Below are 18,310 nucleotides of genomic sequence, written 5' to 3'. Positions count from 1 at the left end.
ACCGTTTCATGCTCATCTCATTTTTGACACCTTTTGAAGCTCTTCATATTTTTCACACCTTTTGAAGCTCTTCATATATTTCACACATTTTCAGGCTCTTCATGTTTTTCAACACCACTTCATGCGCCTCCTATTTTTCAGACCGTTTCATGCTCATCTCATTTTTTACACCTTTTGAAGCTCTTCATATTTTTCACACCTTTTGATGCTCTTCATATTTTTCACACGTTTTCAGGCTCTTCAAGTTTTTCAACACCGCTTCATGCTCCTCCTATTTTTCAGACCGTTTCATGCTCCTCATATTTTTCATACCTTTAGAAGCTCTTCATATTTTTCAAACCTTTTCAGGCTCTTCATGTTTTTCAACACAGCTTCATGCTGCTCCTATTTTTGAGACGCTTTCATTCTCCTCATATTTTTGACACTGTTAGAAGCTCTTCATATATTTCACACCTTTTCAGTGTCTTCTTTTTTTTCAACACCACTTCATGCTACTCCTATTTTTCAGACAGTTTCATGCTCTTCTCATTTTTGACACGTTTTGAGGCTCTTCATATTTTCACACCTTTTCAGGCTTTTCATGTTTTTGAACACCGCTTCATGCTCCTCCTATTTTTCAGACCGTTTCATGCTGCTCATATTTTTGACACCTTTTGAAGCTGTCATATTTTTCACAAATTTTCAGGCTCTTCGTCTTTTTGGACACCGTTTCATGCTCCTCCTATTTTTCAGACCATTTCATGATCCTCATGTATTTCACACCTTTTGAAGCTCTTCATATTTTTCACACCTTTTCAGGCTCTTCATGTTTTTCAACACCGTTTCATGCTCCTCCTATTTTTCAGACCGTTTCATGCTCCTCATGTATTTCACACCTTTTGAAGCTCTTCATATTTTTCACACGTTTTCAGGCTCTTCATGTTTTTGAACACTGCTTCATGCTCCTCCTATTTTTCGGACCGTTTCATGCTCCTCATATTTTTGACACCTTTTGAAGCTCTTCATATTTTTCACACCTTTACAGGCTCTTCATGTTTTTCCACACCACTTCATGCTTCTCCTATTTTTCAGACCGTTTCATGATCCTCATGAATTTCACACCTTTTGAAGCTCTTTATATTTTTCACACCTTTTCACGCTCTTCATGTTTTTGATCACCGCTTCATGATCCTCCTATTTTTCAGACCGTTTCATGCTCTTCATATTTTTGCCACCTCTTGAAGCTTTTCATATTTTTCACACTTTTTCAGGCTCTTCATGTTTTTCCACACCACTTCATTCTTGTCCTATTTTTCAGACCATTTCATGCTCCTCATGAATTTCACACCTTTTGAAGCTCTTCATATTTTTCACACTTTTTCAGGCTCTTCATGTTTTTTATCACCGTTTCATGCTCCTATTTTTCAGACCGTTTCATGCTAATCTCATTTTTAACCCCTTTTGAAGCTCTTCATATTTCTCACAACTTTTTAGGCTCTTCATGTTTTTGACACTGCTTCATGCTCCTCTTATTTTTCAGAGAGTTTCATGCTCCTCATGTATTTCACACCTTTTGAAGCTCTTCATATTTCTCACAACTTTTTAGGCTCTTCATGTTTTTCCACACCACTTCATGCTTCTCCTATTTTTCGGCCTGTTTCATGCTCCTCATGTATTTCACACCTTTTGAATCTCTTCATATTTTTCACACCTTTTCAGGCTGTTCATGTTTTTAATCACCGTTTCATGCTCCTCCTATTTTTCAGACCGTTTCATGCTCCTAATATTTTTGACACCTTATGAAGCTCTTAATATTTTCCACACCTATTCAGACTCTTCATGCTTTTCAAAACCGCTTCATGCTCCTCCTATTTTTCAGACCGGTTCATGCTCCTCATATTTTTCACATCTTTTGATGCTCTTCATATTTTTCACACCTTTTCAGGCTCTTCATGTTTTTAAACATCACTTCCTGCTCCTCCTGTTTTTCAGACCATTTCATGCTCCTCATATTTTTGACACATTTTGAAGATCTTCATATTTCTCACACCTTTTCAGGCTCTTCATGTTTCTCAACACCGCTTCATGCCCCTCCTATCTTTCAGACCATTTCATGCTCATCTCATTTTTGACACCTTTTGAAGCTCTTCATATATTTCACACCTTTTGAAGCTCTTCATAATTTTCACACGTTTTCAGGCTCTTCATATTTTTCAACAAGATTTCATGCTCCTCCTATTTTTCAGACCGTTTCAAGCTCCTCATATATTTCACACAATTTGAAGCTCTTCATATTTTTCACAACTTTTCAGTCTCTTCATGTTTTTCAACACGGCTTCATGCTCCTCCTATTTTTCTGATCGTTTCCCGCTTCTCATATGTTTCACACCTTTTGAAGCTCTTCATGTTTTTTAACACCTTTTCATGCCCCTCCTATATTTCAGACAGTTTCATGCTCCTCATATTTTGACACATTTTCAAGCTCTTCATATTTTTCACACCTTTTCAGGGTCTTCATGTTCTTTAACACCGTTTCATGCTCCTCCTATTTTTCAGACCGTTTCCTGCTCCTCATATTTTTGACACCTTTTGAAGCTCTTCATATATTTCACACCTTTTCAGGCTCTTCATGTTCTTTAACACCGTTTCAAGCTCCTACTATTTTTCAGACCGTTTCCTGCTCCTCATATTTTTGACACCTTTTGAAGCTCTTCATATATTTCACACCTTTTCAGGCTCCTCATGTTCTTTAACACCGTTTCATGCTCCTACTATTTTTCAGACCGTTTCCTGCTCCTCATATTTTTCACACCTTTTGAAGCTTGACATAATTTCACAGCTTTTCAGCCTCTTCATGTTTTTGAATACCGTTTCATGCTCCTCCTATTTTTCAGACCGTTTCATGCTCCTCATATATATGACACATTTTGAAGCTCTTCATATTTTTCACACCTTTTCAGGCTCTTCATGTTTTTGAACTCCGTTTCTTGCTTCTCCAATATTTCAGACCGTTTCATTCTCCTCATATTTTTGACACCTTTTGAAGCTCTTCATATTTTTCACACCTTTTCAGTCTCTTCATGTTTTTCAACACCGCTTCATGCTCCTCCTATTTTTCACACCGTACATGCTCCTCATATTTTTGACACCTTTTGAAGCTCTTCATATTTTTCACACCTTTTCAGGCTCTTCATGTTTTTCAACACAACTTCATTCTTCTCCTATTTTTCAGACCGTTTCATGCTCCTCATATTTTTGACACCTTTTGAAGCTCTTCATATGTTTCACACCTTTTGAAGCTCTTCATATTTTTTAACACCGTTTCATGCTCCTCGTATTTTTCTGAACGTATCCCGCTCCTCATATGTTTCACACCTTTTGAAGCTCTTCATGTTTTTTAACACCTTTTCACGTTCCTCCTATATTTCAGACAGTTTCATACTCCTCATATTTTGACACCTTTTGAAGCTCTTCATATTTTTCACACCTTTTCAGGGTCTTCATGTTTTTCTACACCACTTCATGCTCCTCCTATTTTTCAGACCGTTTCCTGCTCCTCATATATTTAACACCTTTTGAAGCTCTTTATATGTTTCACACCTTTTGAAGCTCTTCATGTTTTTTAACACCGTTTCATGCTCGTCCTATTTTTCAGACCGTTTCATGCTCCTCATATTTTTGACCTCTTTTGAAGCTCCTAATATTTTTCACACCTTTTGAAGCTCTTCATATATTTCACACTTTTTCAGGCTCTTCATGTTTTTCAACACCACTTCATGTTAGTCCTATTTTTCAGACCGTTTCAGGCTCATCTCATTTTTGACAGCTTTTGAAGCTCTTCATATTTTTCACACCTTTTGAAGCTCTTCATATATTTCACACCTTTTCAGGCTCTTCATGTTTATGAACATCGCTTCAAGCTCCTCCTATAATTCAGACGGTTTCATGCTCCTCATGTATTTCACTCCTTTTGAAGCTCTTCATATTTTACACACCTTTTCAGGCTCTTCATGATTTTCAACCCCACTTCATCCTCCTCCTATTTTTCAGACCGTTTCATGTTCCTCATATTTTTGACACCTTTTGAAGCTCTTCATATTTTCTACACCTTTTCAGGCTCTTCATGTTTTTCAACACGGCTTCATGCTCCTCTTATTTTTCAGAGCATTTCGTGCTCCTCATATTTTTCTCAGCTTTTGAAGCTCTTCATATTTTTCACACCTTTTCAGGCTCTTCATGTTTTTCAACACAGCTTCATGCTCCTCTTATTTTTCAGACCGTTTCATGCTCCTCATGTATTTCACACATTTTGAAGCTCCTCATATTTTACGCACATTTTCAGGCTCGTCATGATTTTCAACACCACTTCATGCTCCTCCTATTTTCAAACCGTTTTTGCTCCTCATATATTTGACACCTTTTGAAGCTCTTCATATATTTCACACCATTTCAGGCTCTTCAAATTTTTGAGCACCACTTCATGCTCCTCCTCTTTTTCAGACCGTTTCATGCTCATCTAATTTTTGACACCTTTTGAAGATCTTCATATATTTCACACCTTTTGAAACTCTTCATATTTTTCACATTTCTGAAGCTCTTCAAATTTTTCACACGCTTTCAGGCTCTTCATGTTTTTGAACACCGCTTCATGCTCCTCATATATTTCAGACCGTTTCATGCTCCTCATATTTGTGACACCTTTTGAAGCTCTTCGTATTTTTCACACATTTTCAGGCTCTTCATGTTTTTCAACATGACTTCATGCTCCTCCTATTTTTCAGACCGTTTCATGCTCCTCATATTTTTGACACCTTTTGAAATCTTCATATAGTTCACACCTTTTCAGGTTCTTCATTTTTTTGAAAAGAACTTCATGCTCCTTCTATTTTTCAGACAATTTCATGGTCATCTCATTTTTGACACCTTTTGAAGATCTTCATATTTTTCAACACCGCATCATGCTCCTCCTATTTTTCAGACAGTTTCATGCTCCTCATATTTTTGACACGTTTTGAAGCTCTTCATATTTTTCACACCTTTTCAGGCTCTTCATGTTTTTCAACACCGCTTCATGCTCCTCCTATTTTTCAGGCCGTTTCATGCTCCCATATTTTTGACACCTTTTGAAGCTCTTCATATTTTTCACACCTTTTCAGGCTCTTCATGTTTTTCAACACCACTTCATGCTCCTCCTATTTTTCAGACCGTTTCATGCTCCTGATATTTTTGACAATTTTAGAAGCTTTTCATATTTTTCAACACCACTTCATGCTCCTCCTTTTTTTCAGACCGTTTCGTGCTCCACATATTTTTGACACCTTTTGAAGCTCTTCATATATTTCACACCTTTTCAGGCTCTTCATGTTTTTGAACACCACTTCATGCTCCTCCTATTTTTCAGACCGTTTCATGCTCCTCCTCTTTTTCAGACCGTTTCATGCTCATCTAATTTTTGACACCTTTTGAAGATCTTCATATATTTCACACCTTTTGAAACTCTTCATATTTTTCACATTTCTGAAGCTCTTCAAATTTTTCACACGCTTTCAGGCTCTTCATGTTTTTGAACACCGCTTCATGCTCCTCATATATTTCAGACCGTTTCATGCTCCTCATATTTGTGACACCTTTTGAAGCTCTTCGTATTTTTCACACATTTTCAGGCTCTTCATGTTTTTCAACATGACTTCATGCTCCTCCTATTTTTCAGACCGTTTCATGCTCCTCATATTTTTGACACCTTTTGAAATCTTCATATAGTTCACACCTTTTCAGGTTCTTCATTTTTTTGAAAAGAACTTCATGCTCCTTCTATTTTTCAGATAATTTCATGGTCATCTCATTTTTGACACCTTTTGAAGATCTTCATATTTTTCAACACCGCATCATGCTCCTCCTATTTTTCAGACAGTTTCATGCTCCTCATATTTTTGACACGTTTTGAAGCTCTTCATATTTTTCACACCTTTTCAGGCTCTTCATGTTTTTCAACACCGCTTCATGCTCCTCCTATTTTTCAGACCGTTTCATGCTCCCATATTTTTGACACCTTTTGAAGCTCTTCATATTTTTCACACCTTTTCAGGCTCTTCATGTTTTTCAACACCACTTCATGCTCCTCCTATTTTTCAGACCGTTTCATGCTCCTGATATTTTTGACAATTTTAGAAGCTTTTCATATTTTTCAACACCACTTCATGCTCCTCCTTTTTTTCAGACCGTTTCGTGCTCCACATATTTTTGACACCTTTTGAAGCTCTTCATATATTTCACACCTTTTCAGGCTCTTCATGTTTTTGAACACCACTTCATGCTCCTCCTATTTTTCAGACCGTTTCATGCTCCTCCTATTTTTCAGACCGTTTCATTCTCCTCATAATTTTCACACCTTTTTCAGGCTCTTCATTTTTTTCAACACCACTTCATGCTCCTCCTATTTTTCAGACCGTTTCATGCTCCTCATATTTTTGACACCTTTTGAAGCTCGTCATATTTTTCACACCTTTCCAGGCTCTTCATGTTTTTGAACAACGTTTAATGCTCCTCCTATTTTTCAGACCGTTTCCTGCTCCTCATATATTTAACACCTTTTGAAGCTCTTTATATGTTTCACACCTTTTGAAGCTCTTCATGTTTTTTAACACCGTTTCATGCTCGTCCTATTTTTCAGACCGTTTCATGCTCCTCATATTTTTGACCTCTTTTGAAGCTCCTAATATTTTTCACACCTTTTGAAGCTCTTCATATATTTCACACTTTTTCAGGCTCTTCATGTTTTTCAACACCACTTCATGTTAGTCCTATTTTTCAGACCGTTTCAGGCTCATCTCATTTTTGACAGCTTTTGAAGCTCTTCATATTTTTCACACCTTTTGAAGCTCTTCATATATTTCACACCTTTTCAGGCTCTTCATGTTTATGAACATCGCTTCAAGCTCCTCCTATAATTCAGACGGTTTCATGCTCCTCATGTATTTCACTCCTTTTGAAGCTCTTCATATTTTACACACCTTTTCAGGCTCTTCATGATTTTCAACCCCACTTCATCCTCCTCCTATTTTTCAGACCGTTTCATGTTCCTCATATTTTTGACACCTTTTGAAGCTCTTCATATTTTCTACACCTTTTCAGGCTCTTCATGTTTTTCAACACGGCTTCATGCTCCTCTTATTTTTCAGAGCATTTCGTGCTCCTCATATTTTTCTCAGCTTTTGAAGCTCTTCATATTTTTCACACCTTTTCAGGCTCTTCATGTTTTTCAACACAGCTTCATGCTCCTCTTATTTTTCAGACCGTTTCATGCTCCTCATGTATTTCACACATTTTGAAGCTCCTCATATTTTACGCACATTTTCAGGCTCGTCATGATTTTCAACACCACTTCATGCTCCTCCTATTTTCAAACCGTTTTTGCTCCTCATATATTTGACACCTTTTGAAGCTCTTCATATATTTCACACCATTTCAGGCTCTTCAAATTTTTGAGCACCACTTCATGCTCCTCCTCTTTTTCAGACCGTTTCATGCTCATCTAATTTTTGACACCTTTTGAAGATCTTCATATATTTCACACCTTTTGAAACTCTTCATATTTTTCACATTTCTGAAGCTCTTCAAATTTTTCACACGCTTTCAGGCTCTTCATGTTTTTGAACACCGCTTCATGCTCCTCATATATTTCAGACCGTTTCATGCTCCTCATATTTGTGACACCTTTTGAAGCTCTTCGTATTTTTCACACATTTTCAGGCTCTTCATGTTTTTCAACATGACTTCATGCTCCTCCTATTTTTCAGACCGTTTCATGCTCCTCATATTTTTGACACCTTTTGAAATCTTCATATAGTTCACACCTTTTCAGGTTCTTCATTTTTTTGAAAAGAACTTCATGCTCCTTCTATTTTTCAGACAATTTCATGGTCATCTCATTTTTGACACCTTTTGAAGATCTTCATATTTTTCAACACCGCATCATGCTCCTCCTATTTTTCAGACAGTTTCATGCTCCTCATATTTTTGACACGTTTTGAAGCTCTTCATATTTTTCACACCTTTTCAGGCTCTTCATGTTTTTCAACACCGCTTCATGCTCCTCCTATTTTTCAGGCCGTTTCATGCTCCCATATTTTTGACACCTTTTGAAGCTCTTCATATTTTTCACACCTTTTCAGGCTCTTCATGTTTTTCAACACCACTTCATGCTCCTCCTATTTTTCAGACCGTTTCATGCTCCTGATATTTTTGACAATTTTAGAAGCTTTTCATATTTTTCAACACCACTTCATGCTCCTCCTTTTTTTCAGACCGTTTCGTGCTCCACATATTTTTGACACCTTTTGAAGCTCTTCATATATTTCACACCTTTTCAGGCTCTTCATGTTTTTGAACACCACTTCATGCTCCTCCTATTTTTCAGACCGTTTCATGCTCCTCCTCTTTTTCAGACCGTTTCATGCTCATCTAATTTTTGACACCTTTTGAAGATCTTCATATATTTCACACCTTTTGAAACTCTTCATATTTTTCACATTTCTGAAGCTCTTCAAATTTTTCACACGCTTTCAGGCTCTTCATGTTTTTGAACACCGCTTCATGCTCCTCATATATTTCAGACCGTTTCATGCTCCTCATATTTGTGACACCTTTTGAAGCTCTTCGTATTTTTCACACATTTTCAGGCTCTTCATGTTTTTCAACATGACTTCATGCTCCTCCTATTTTTCAGACCGTTTCATGCTCCTCATATTTTTGACACCTTTTGAAATCTTCATATAGTTCACACCTTTTCAGGTTCTTCATTTTTTTGAAAAGAACTTCATGCTCCTTCTATTTTTCAGATAATTTCATGGTCATCTCATTTTTGACACCTTTTGAAGATCTTCATATTTTTCAACACCGCATCATGCTCCTCCTATTTTTCAGACAGTTTCATGCTCCTCATATTTTTGACACGTTTTGAAGCTCTTCATATTTTTCACACCTTTTCAGGCTCTTCATGTTTTTCAACACCGCTTCATGCTCCTCCTATTTTTCAGACCGTTTCATGCTCCCATATTTTTGACACCTTTTGAAGCTCTTCATATTTTTCACACCTTTTCAGGCTCTTCATGTTTTTCAACACCACTTCATGCTCCTCCTATTTTTCAGACCGTTTCATGCTCCTGATATTTTTGACAATTTTAGAAGCTTTTCATATTTTTCAACACCACTTCATGCTCCTCCTTTTTTTCAGACCGTTTCGTGCTCCACATATTTTTGACACCTTTTGAAGCTCTTCATATATTTCACACCTTTTCAGGCTCTTCATGTTTTTGAACACCACTTCATGCTCCTCCTATTTTTCAGACCGTTTCATGCTCCTCCTATTTTTCAGACCGTTTCATTCTCCTCATAATTTTCACACCTTTTTCAGGCTCTTCATTTTTTTCAACACCACTTCATGCTCCTCCTATTTTTCAGACCGTTTCATGCTCCTCATATTTTTGACACCTTTTGAAGCTCGTCATATTTTTCACACCTTTCCAGGCTCTTCATGTTTTTGAACAACGTTTAATGCTCCTCCTATTTTTCAGGCCGTTTCTTGCTCCTCATATTTTTGACACCTTCTGAAACTATTCATATATTTCACACCTTTTCAGGCACTTCATGTTTTTCAACACCGCTTCATGCTCCTCCTAACATTCAGACCGTTTCATGCTCCTTATATTGACAAGTTTTGAAGCTCTTCATATATTTCAAACCTTTTCAGGCTCTTCATGTTTTTCAAAAGCGCTTTATGCTCCTCCTTTTTTTCAGACTGTTTCATTCTCCTCCTATTTTTGACACCTTTTGAAGCTCTTCATATATTTCACGCTTTTTCAAACTCTTCATGTTTTTGAACAGTGCTTCATGCTCCTCCTCTTTTTCAGACCGTTTCATGCACCTCATATTTTTGACACCTTTTGAAGGTCTTCATACTTTTCACACCTTCTCAGGCTATTCATGTTTTTCAACACCACTTCATGCTCCTCCTATTTTTCAGACCGTTTCATGCACCTCTTATTTTTGACACCTTTTGAAGCTCTTTATATATGTCACACCTTTTCAGGCTCTTCATGTTTTTCACATCTTGCTTCACGCTCCTCCCAATTTTGAGACCGTTTCATGCTCCTCATATTTTTGACAACTTTTGGAGCTCTTCATATTTTTCACACATTTTCAGGCTCTTCATATTATTTAACACCGCTTCATGCTCCTATTTTTCAGACCTTTTCATGCTCCTCATATTTTTGACAACTTTGGAAGCTCGTCATATTTTTCACACCTTTTCAGGCTCTTCATATTATTGAACACCACTTCATGCTCCTCCTATTTTTCAGAGAGTTTCATGCTCGTCATGTATTTCACACCTTTTGAAGCTTTTCATATTTTTCACACCTTTTGAAGCTCTTCATATATTTCACACCTTTCCAGGCTATTCATGTTTTCAATACCACTTCATGCTACTCCTATTTTTCAAACCGTATCATGCTCATCCTATTTTTGACACCTTGTGAAGCTTTTCATATTCTTCACACCTTTCAGGTTCTTCATGTTTTTCAAGACCACATCATGCTGCTCGTATTTTCAGACCTTTTCATGCTCCTCATATTTTTGACACCTTTTGAAGCTCTTCATATTTTTCACACCTTTTCAGGCTCTTCAAGTTTTTGAACAATGTTACAATGCTCCTCCTATTTTTCAGACTGTTTCATGCTCCTCATATTTTTGACAGCTTTTGAAGCTCTTCATATTTTTCACACCATTTCAGGCTCTTCAAGTTTTTGAACAATGCTACAATGCTCCTCCTATTTTTCAGACCGTTTCATGCTCCTCATATTTTTGAAACCTTTTGAAGCTCTTCATATTTTTCACACCTTTTCAGACTCTTCATGTTTTTCAACACCGCTTCATGCTCCTCCTATTTTTCAGACCGTTTCATGCTCCCATATTTTTGACACCTTTTGAAGCTCTTCATATTTTTCACACCTTTTCAGGCTCTTCATGTTTTTCAACACCACTTCATGCTCCTCCTATTTTTCAGACCGTTTCATGCTCCTGATATTTTTGACAATTTTAGAAGCTTTTCATATTTTTCAACACCACTTCATGCTCCTCCTTTTTTTCAGACCGTTTCGTGCTCCACATATTTTTGACACCTTTTGAAGCTCTTCATATATTTCACACCTTTTCAGGCTCTTCATGTTTTTGAACACCACTTCATGCTCCTCCTATTTTTCAGACCGTTTCATGCTCCTCCTATTTTTCAGACCGTTTCATTCTCCTCATAATTTTCACACCTTTTTCAGGCTCTTCATTTTTTTCAACACCACTTCATGCTCCTCCTATTTTTCAGACCGTTTCATGCTCCTCATATTTTTGACACCTTTTGAAGCTCTTCATATTTTTCTCACCTTTCCAGGCTTTTCATGTTTTTGAACACCGTTTAATGCTCCTCCTATTTTTCAGGCCGTTTCTTGCTCCTCATATTTTTGACACCTTCTGAATCTATTCATATATTTCACACCTTTTCAGGCACTTCATGTTTTTCAACACCGCTTCATGCTCCTCCTAACATTCAGACCGTTTCATGCTCCTTATATTGACAAGTTTTGAAGCTCTTCATATATTTCAAACCTTTTCAGGCTCTTCATGTTTTTCAAAAGCGCTTTATGCTCCTCCTTTTTTTCAGACTGTTTCATTCTCCTCCTATTTTTGACACCTTTTGAAGCTCTTCATATATTTCACGCTTTTTCAAACTCTTCATGTTTTTGAACAGTGCTTCATGCTCCTCCTCTTTTTCAGACCGTTTCATGCACCTCATATTTTTGACACCTTTTGAAGGTCTTCATACTTTTCACACCTTCTCAGGCTATTCATGTTTTTCAACACCACTTCATGCTCCTCCTATTTTTCAGACCGTTTCATGCACCTCTTATTTTTGACACCTTTTGAAGCTCTTTATATATGTCACACCTTTTCAGGCTCTTCATGTTTTTCACATCTTGCTTCACGCTCCACCCAATTTTGAGACCGTTTCATGCTCCTCATATTTTTGACAACTTTTGGAGCTCTTCATATTTTTCACACATTTTCAGGCTCTTCATATTATTTAACACCGCTTCATGCTCCTATTTTTCAGACCTTTTCATGCTCCTCATATTTTTGACAACTTTGGAAGCTCGTCGTATTTTTCACACCTTTTCAGGCTCTTCATATTATTGAACACCACTTCATGCTCCTCCTATTTTTCAGACCGTTTCATGCTCCTCATATTTTTGACACCTTTTGAAGCTCTTCATATATTTCACGCTTTTTCAAACTCTTCATGTTTTTGAACAGTGCTTCATGCTCCTCCTCTTTTTCAGACCGTTTCATGCACCTCATATTTTTGACACCTTTTGAAGGTCTTCATACTTTTCACACCTTCTCAGGCTATTCATGTTTTTCAACACCACTTCATGCTCCTCCTATTTTTCAGACCGTTTCATGCACCTCTTATTTTTGACACCTTTTGAAGCTCTTTATATATGTCACACCTTTTCAGGCTCTTCATGTTTTTCACATCTTGCTTCACGCTCCTCCCAATTTTGAGACCGTTTCATGCTCCTCATATTTTTGACAACTTTTGGAGCTCTTCATATTTTTCACACATTTTCAGGCTCTTCATATTATTTAACACCGCTTCATGCTCCTATTTTTCAGACCTTTTCATGCTCCTCATATTTTTGACAACTTTGGAAGCTCGTCATATTTTTCACACCTTTTCAGGCTCTTCATATTATTGAACACCACTTCATGCTCCTCCTATTTTTCAGAGAGTTTCATGCTCGTCATGTATTTCACACCTTTTGAAGCTTTTCATATTTTTCACACCTTTTGAAGCTCTTCATATATTTCACACCTTTCCAGGCTATTCATGTTTTCAATACCACTTCATGCTACTCCTATTTTTCAAACCGTATCATGCTCATCCTATTTTTGACACCTTGTGAAGCTTTTCATATTCTTCACACCTTTCAGGTTCTTCATGTTTTTCAAGACCACATCATGCTGCTCGTATTTTCAGACCTTTTCATGCTCCTCATATTTTTGACACCTTTTGAAGCTCTTCATATTTTTCACACCTTTTCAGGCTCTTCAAGTTTTTGAACAATGTTACAATGCTCCTCCTATTTTTCAGACTGTTTCATGCTCCTCATATTTTTGACAGCTTTTGAAGCTCTTCATATTTTTCACACCATTTCAGGCTCTTCAAGTTTTTGAACAATGCTACAATGCTCCTCCTATTTTTCAGACCGTTTCATGCTCCTCATATTTTTGAAACCTTTTGAAGCTCTTCATATTTTTCACACCTTTTCAGACTCTTCATGTTTTTCAACACCGCTTCATGCTCCTCCTATTTTTCAGACCGTTTCATGCTCCCATATTTTTGACACCTTTTGAAGCTCTTCATATTTTTCACACCTTTTCAGGCTCTTCATGTTTTTCAACACCACTTCATGCTCCTCCTATTTTTCAGACCGTTTCATGCTCCTGATATTTTTGACAATTTTAGAAGCTTTTCATATTTTTCAACACCACTTCATGCTCCTCCTTTTTTTCAGACCGTTTCGTGCTCCACATATTTTTGACACCTTTTGAAGCTCTTCATATATTTCACACCTTTTCAGGCTCTTCATGTTTTTGAACACCACTTCATGCTCCTCCTATTTTTCAGACCGTTTCATGCTCCTCCTATTTTTCAGACCGTTTCATTCTCCTCATAATTTTCACACCTTTTTCAGGCTCTTCATTTTTTTCAACACCACTTCATGCTCCTCCTATTTTTCAGACCGTTTCATGCTCCTCATATTTTTGACACCTTTTGAAGCTCTTCATATTTTTCTCACCTTTCCAGGCTTTTCATGTTTTTGAACACCGTTTAATGCTCCTCCTATTTTTCAGGCCGTTTCTTGCTCCTCATATTTTTGACACCTTCTGAATCTATTCATATATTTCACACCTTTTCAGGCACTTCATGTTTTTCAACACCGCTTCATGCTCCTCCTAACATTCAGACCGTTTCATGCTCCTTATATTGACAAGTTTTGAAGCTCTTCATATATTTCAAACCTTTTCAGGCTCTTCATGTTTTTCAAAAGCGCTTTATGCTCCTCCTTTTTTTCAGACTGTTTCATTCTCCTCCTATTTTTGACACCTTTTGAAGCTCTTCATATATTTCACGCTTTTTCAAACTCTTCATGTTTTTGAACAGTGCTTCATGCTCCTCCTCTTTTTCAGACCGTTTCATGCACCTCATATTTTTGACACCTTTTGAAGGTCTTCATACTTTTCACACCTTCTCAGGCTATTCATGTTTTTCAACACCACTTCATGCTCCTCCTATTTTTCAGACCGTTTCATGCACCTCTTATTTTTGACACCTTTTGAAGCTCTTTATATATGTCACACCTTTTCAGGCTCTTCATGTTTTTCACATCTTGCTTCACGCTCCACCCAATTTTGAGACCGTTTCATGCTCCTCATATTTTTGACAACTTTTGGAGCTCTTCATATTTTTCACACATTTTCAGGCTCTTCATATTATTTAACACCGCTTCATGCTCCTATTTTTCAGACCTTTTCATGCTCCTCATATTTTTGACAACTTTGGAAGCTCGTCGTATTTTTCACACCTTTTCAGGCTCTTCATATTATTGAACACCACTTCATGCTCCTCCTATTTTTCAGACCGTTTCATGCTCCTCATATTTTTGACACCTTTTGAAGCTCTTCATATATTTCACGCTTTTTCAAACTCTTCATGTTTTTGAACAGTGCTTCATGCTCCTCCTCTTTTTCAGACCGTTTCATGCACCTCATATTTTTGACACCTTTTGAAGGTCTTCATACTTTTCACACCTTCTCAGGCTATTCATGTTTTTCAACACCACTTCATGCTCCTCCTATTTTTCAGACCGTTTCATGCACCTCTTATTTTTGACACCTTTTGAAGCTCTTTATATATGTCACACCTTTTCAGGCTCTTCATGTTTTTCACATCTTGCTTCACGCTCCTCCCAATTTTGAGACCGTTTCATGCTCCTCATATTTTTGACAACTTTTGGAGCTCTTCATATTTTTCACACATTTTCAGGCTCTTCATATTATTTAACACCGCTTCATGCTCCTATTTTTCAGACCTTTTCATGCTCCTCATATTTTTGACAACTTTGGAAGCTCGTCATATTTTTCACACCTTTTCAGGCTCTTCATATTATTGAACACCACTTCATGCTCCTCCTATTTTTCAGAGAGTTTCATGCTCGTCATGTATTTCACACCTTTTGAAGCTTTTCATATTTTTCACACCTTTTGAAGCTCTTCATATATTTCACACCTTTCCAGGCTATTCATGTTTTCAATACCACTTCATGCTACTCCTATTTTTCAAACCGTATCATGCTCATCCTATTTTTGACACCTTGTGAAGCTTTTCATATTCTTCACACCTTTCAGGTTCTTCATGTTTTTCAAGACCACATCATGCTGCTCGTATTTTCAGACCTTTTCATGCTCCTCATATTTTTGACACCTTTTGAAGCTCTTCATATTTTTCACACCTTTTCAGGCTCTTCAAGTTTTTGAACAATGTTACAATGCTCCTCCTATTTTTCAGACTGTTTCATGCTCCTCATATTTTTGACAGCTTTTGAAGCTCTTCATATTTTTCACACCATTTCAGGCTCTTCAAGTTTTTGAACAATGCTACAATGCTCCTCCTATTTTTCAGACCGTTTCATGCTCCTCATATTTTTGAAACCTTTTGAAGCTCTTCATATTTTTCACACCTTTTCAGACTCTTCATGTTTTTCAACACCGCTTCATGCTCCTCCTATTTTTCAGACCGTTTCATGCTCCCATATTTTTGACACCTTTTGAAGCTCTTCATATTTTTCACACCTTTTCAGGCTCTTCATGTTTTTCAACACCACTTCATGCTCCTCCTATTTTTCAGACCGTTTCATGCTCCTGATATTTTTGACAATTTTAGAAGCTTTTCATATTTTTCAACACCACTTCATGCTCCTCCTTTTTTTCAGACCGTTTCGTGCTCCACATATTTTTGACACCTTTTGAAGCTCTTCATATATTTCACACCTTTTCAGGCTCTTCATGTTTTTGAACACCACTTCATGCTCCTCCTATTTTTCAGACCGTTTCATGCTCCTCCTATTTTTCAGACCGTTTCATTCTCCTCATAATTTTCACACCTTTTTCAGGCTCTTCATTTTTTTCAACACCACTTCATGCTCCTCCTATTTTTCAGACCGTTTCATGCTCCTCATATTTTTGACACCTTTTGAAGCTCTTCATATTTTTCTCACCTTTCCAGGCTTTTCATGTTTTTGAACACCGTTTAATGCTCCTCCTATTTTTCAGGCCGTTTCTTGCTCCTCATATTTTTGACACCTTCTGAATCTATTCATATATTTCACACCTTTTCAGGCACTTCATGTTTTTCAACACCGCTTCATGCTCCTCCTAACATTCAGACCGTTTCATGCTCCTTATATTGACAAGTTTTGAAGCTCTTCATATATTTCAAACCTTTTCAGGCTCTTCATGTTTTTCAAAAGCGCTTTATGCTCCTCCTTTTTTTCAGACTGTTTCATTCTCCTCCTATTTTTGACACCTTTTGAAGCTCTTCATATATTTCACGCTTTTTCAAACTCTTCATGTTTTTGAACAGTGCTTCATGCTCCTCCTCTTTTTCAGACCGTTTCATGCACCTCATATTTTTGACACCTTTTGAAGGTCTTCATACTTTTCACACCTTCTCAGGCTATTCATGTTTTTCAACACCACTTCATGCTCCTCCTATTTTTCAGACCGTTTCATGCACCTCTTATTTTTGACACCTTTTGAAGCTCTTTATATATGTCACACCTTTTCAGGCTCTTCATGTTTTTCACATCTTGCTTCACGCTCCACCCAATTTTGAGACCGTTTCATGCTCCTCATATTTTTGACAACTTTTGGAGCTCTTCATATTTTTCACACATTTTCAGGCTCTTCATATTATTTAACACCGCTTCATGCTCCTATTTTTCAGACCTTTTCATGCTCCTCATATTTTTGACAACTTTGGAAGCTCGTCGTATTTTTCACACCTTTTCAGGCTCTTCATATTATTGAACACCACTTCATGCTCCTCCTATTTTTCAGACCGTTTCATGCTCCTCATATTTTTGACACCTTTTGAAGCTCTTCATATTTTTCTCACCTTTTCAGGCTCTTCATGTTTTTGAACACCGCTTCATGCTCCTCCTATTTTTCAGACCGTTTCATGCTCCTCATATTTTTGACATCTTTTGAAGCTTTTCATATTTTTCACACCATTTCAGTCTCTTCATGTTTTTCAAAAACGCTTCTTGCTCCTCCTATTTTTCAGACCGTTTCATGCTCATCTCATTTTTGACACGTTTTGAAGCTCTTCATATTTTTCACAACTTTTAAAGCTCTTCATATTTTTCAAACGTTTTCAGGCTCTTCATGTTTTCAACACCGCTTCTTGCGACTCCTATTTTTCAGACCGTTTCATGCTCCTCATATTTTTGACACCTTTTGTAGCTCTTCATTTTTTTCACACCTTTTCAGGCTCTTCATGTTTCTCAACATCACTTCATGCTTCTTCTATTTTTCACACCGTTTCATGCTCCTCATATTTTTGACACCGTTTCAAGCTCTTCATATATTTCACACCTTTTCAGGCTCTTAATGTTTTCAACACCGCTTCATGCTCATCCTATTTTTCGGACTGCTTCATGCTCCTCATATTTTTGACATCTTTGGAGCACTTCATATTTTTCACACGTTTTCAGCCTCTTCATGTTTTTCAACACTGCATCATGCTCTTCCTATTTTTCAGATCGTTTCATGCTCCTCAATGTTTGACAGGTTTTGAAGCTCTTTATATTTTTCACACCTTTTCAGGCTCTTCAGGTTTTGAACAACGTTTCATGCTCCTCCTATTTTTCAGAAAATTTCATGCTCCTCATATATTTGAGACCTTTTAAAGCTCTTCATATTTTTCACAGCTTTTCAGCTCTTCATGTTTGTCAACACCACTTCATGCTCCTCCTATTTTTCAGACCGTTTCTTTCTCCTCATATTTTTGACACCTTTTGAAGCTCTTCATATATTTCACACATTTTCAGGCTCTTCATCTTTTTGCACAGCGCTCCATGCTCCTCCTATTTTTCACACCCTTTCATGCTGCTCTCATTATTGACACATTTTGAAGCTATTCATATTTTTCACACCTTTG

Source organism: Dama dama, chromosome 3, assembly GCF_033118175.1.
Source record: "Dama dama isolate Ldn47 chromosome 3, ASM3311817v1, whole genome shotgun sequence".
Taxonomy (NCBI): domain Eukaryota; kingdom Metazoa; phylum Chordata; class Mammalia; order Artiodactyla; family Cervidae; genus Dama; species Dama dama.
The sequence above is the reverse complement of the archived record's forward strand: the minus strand, read 5'-3'. Positions refer to the sequence as shown.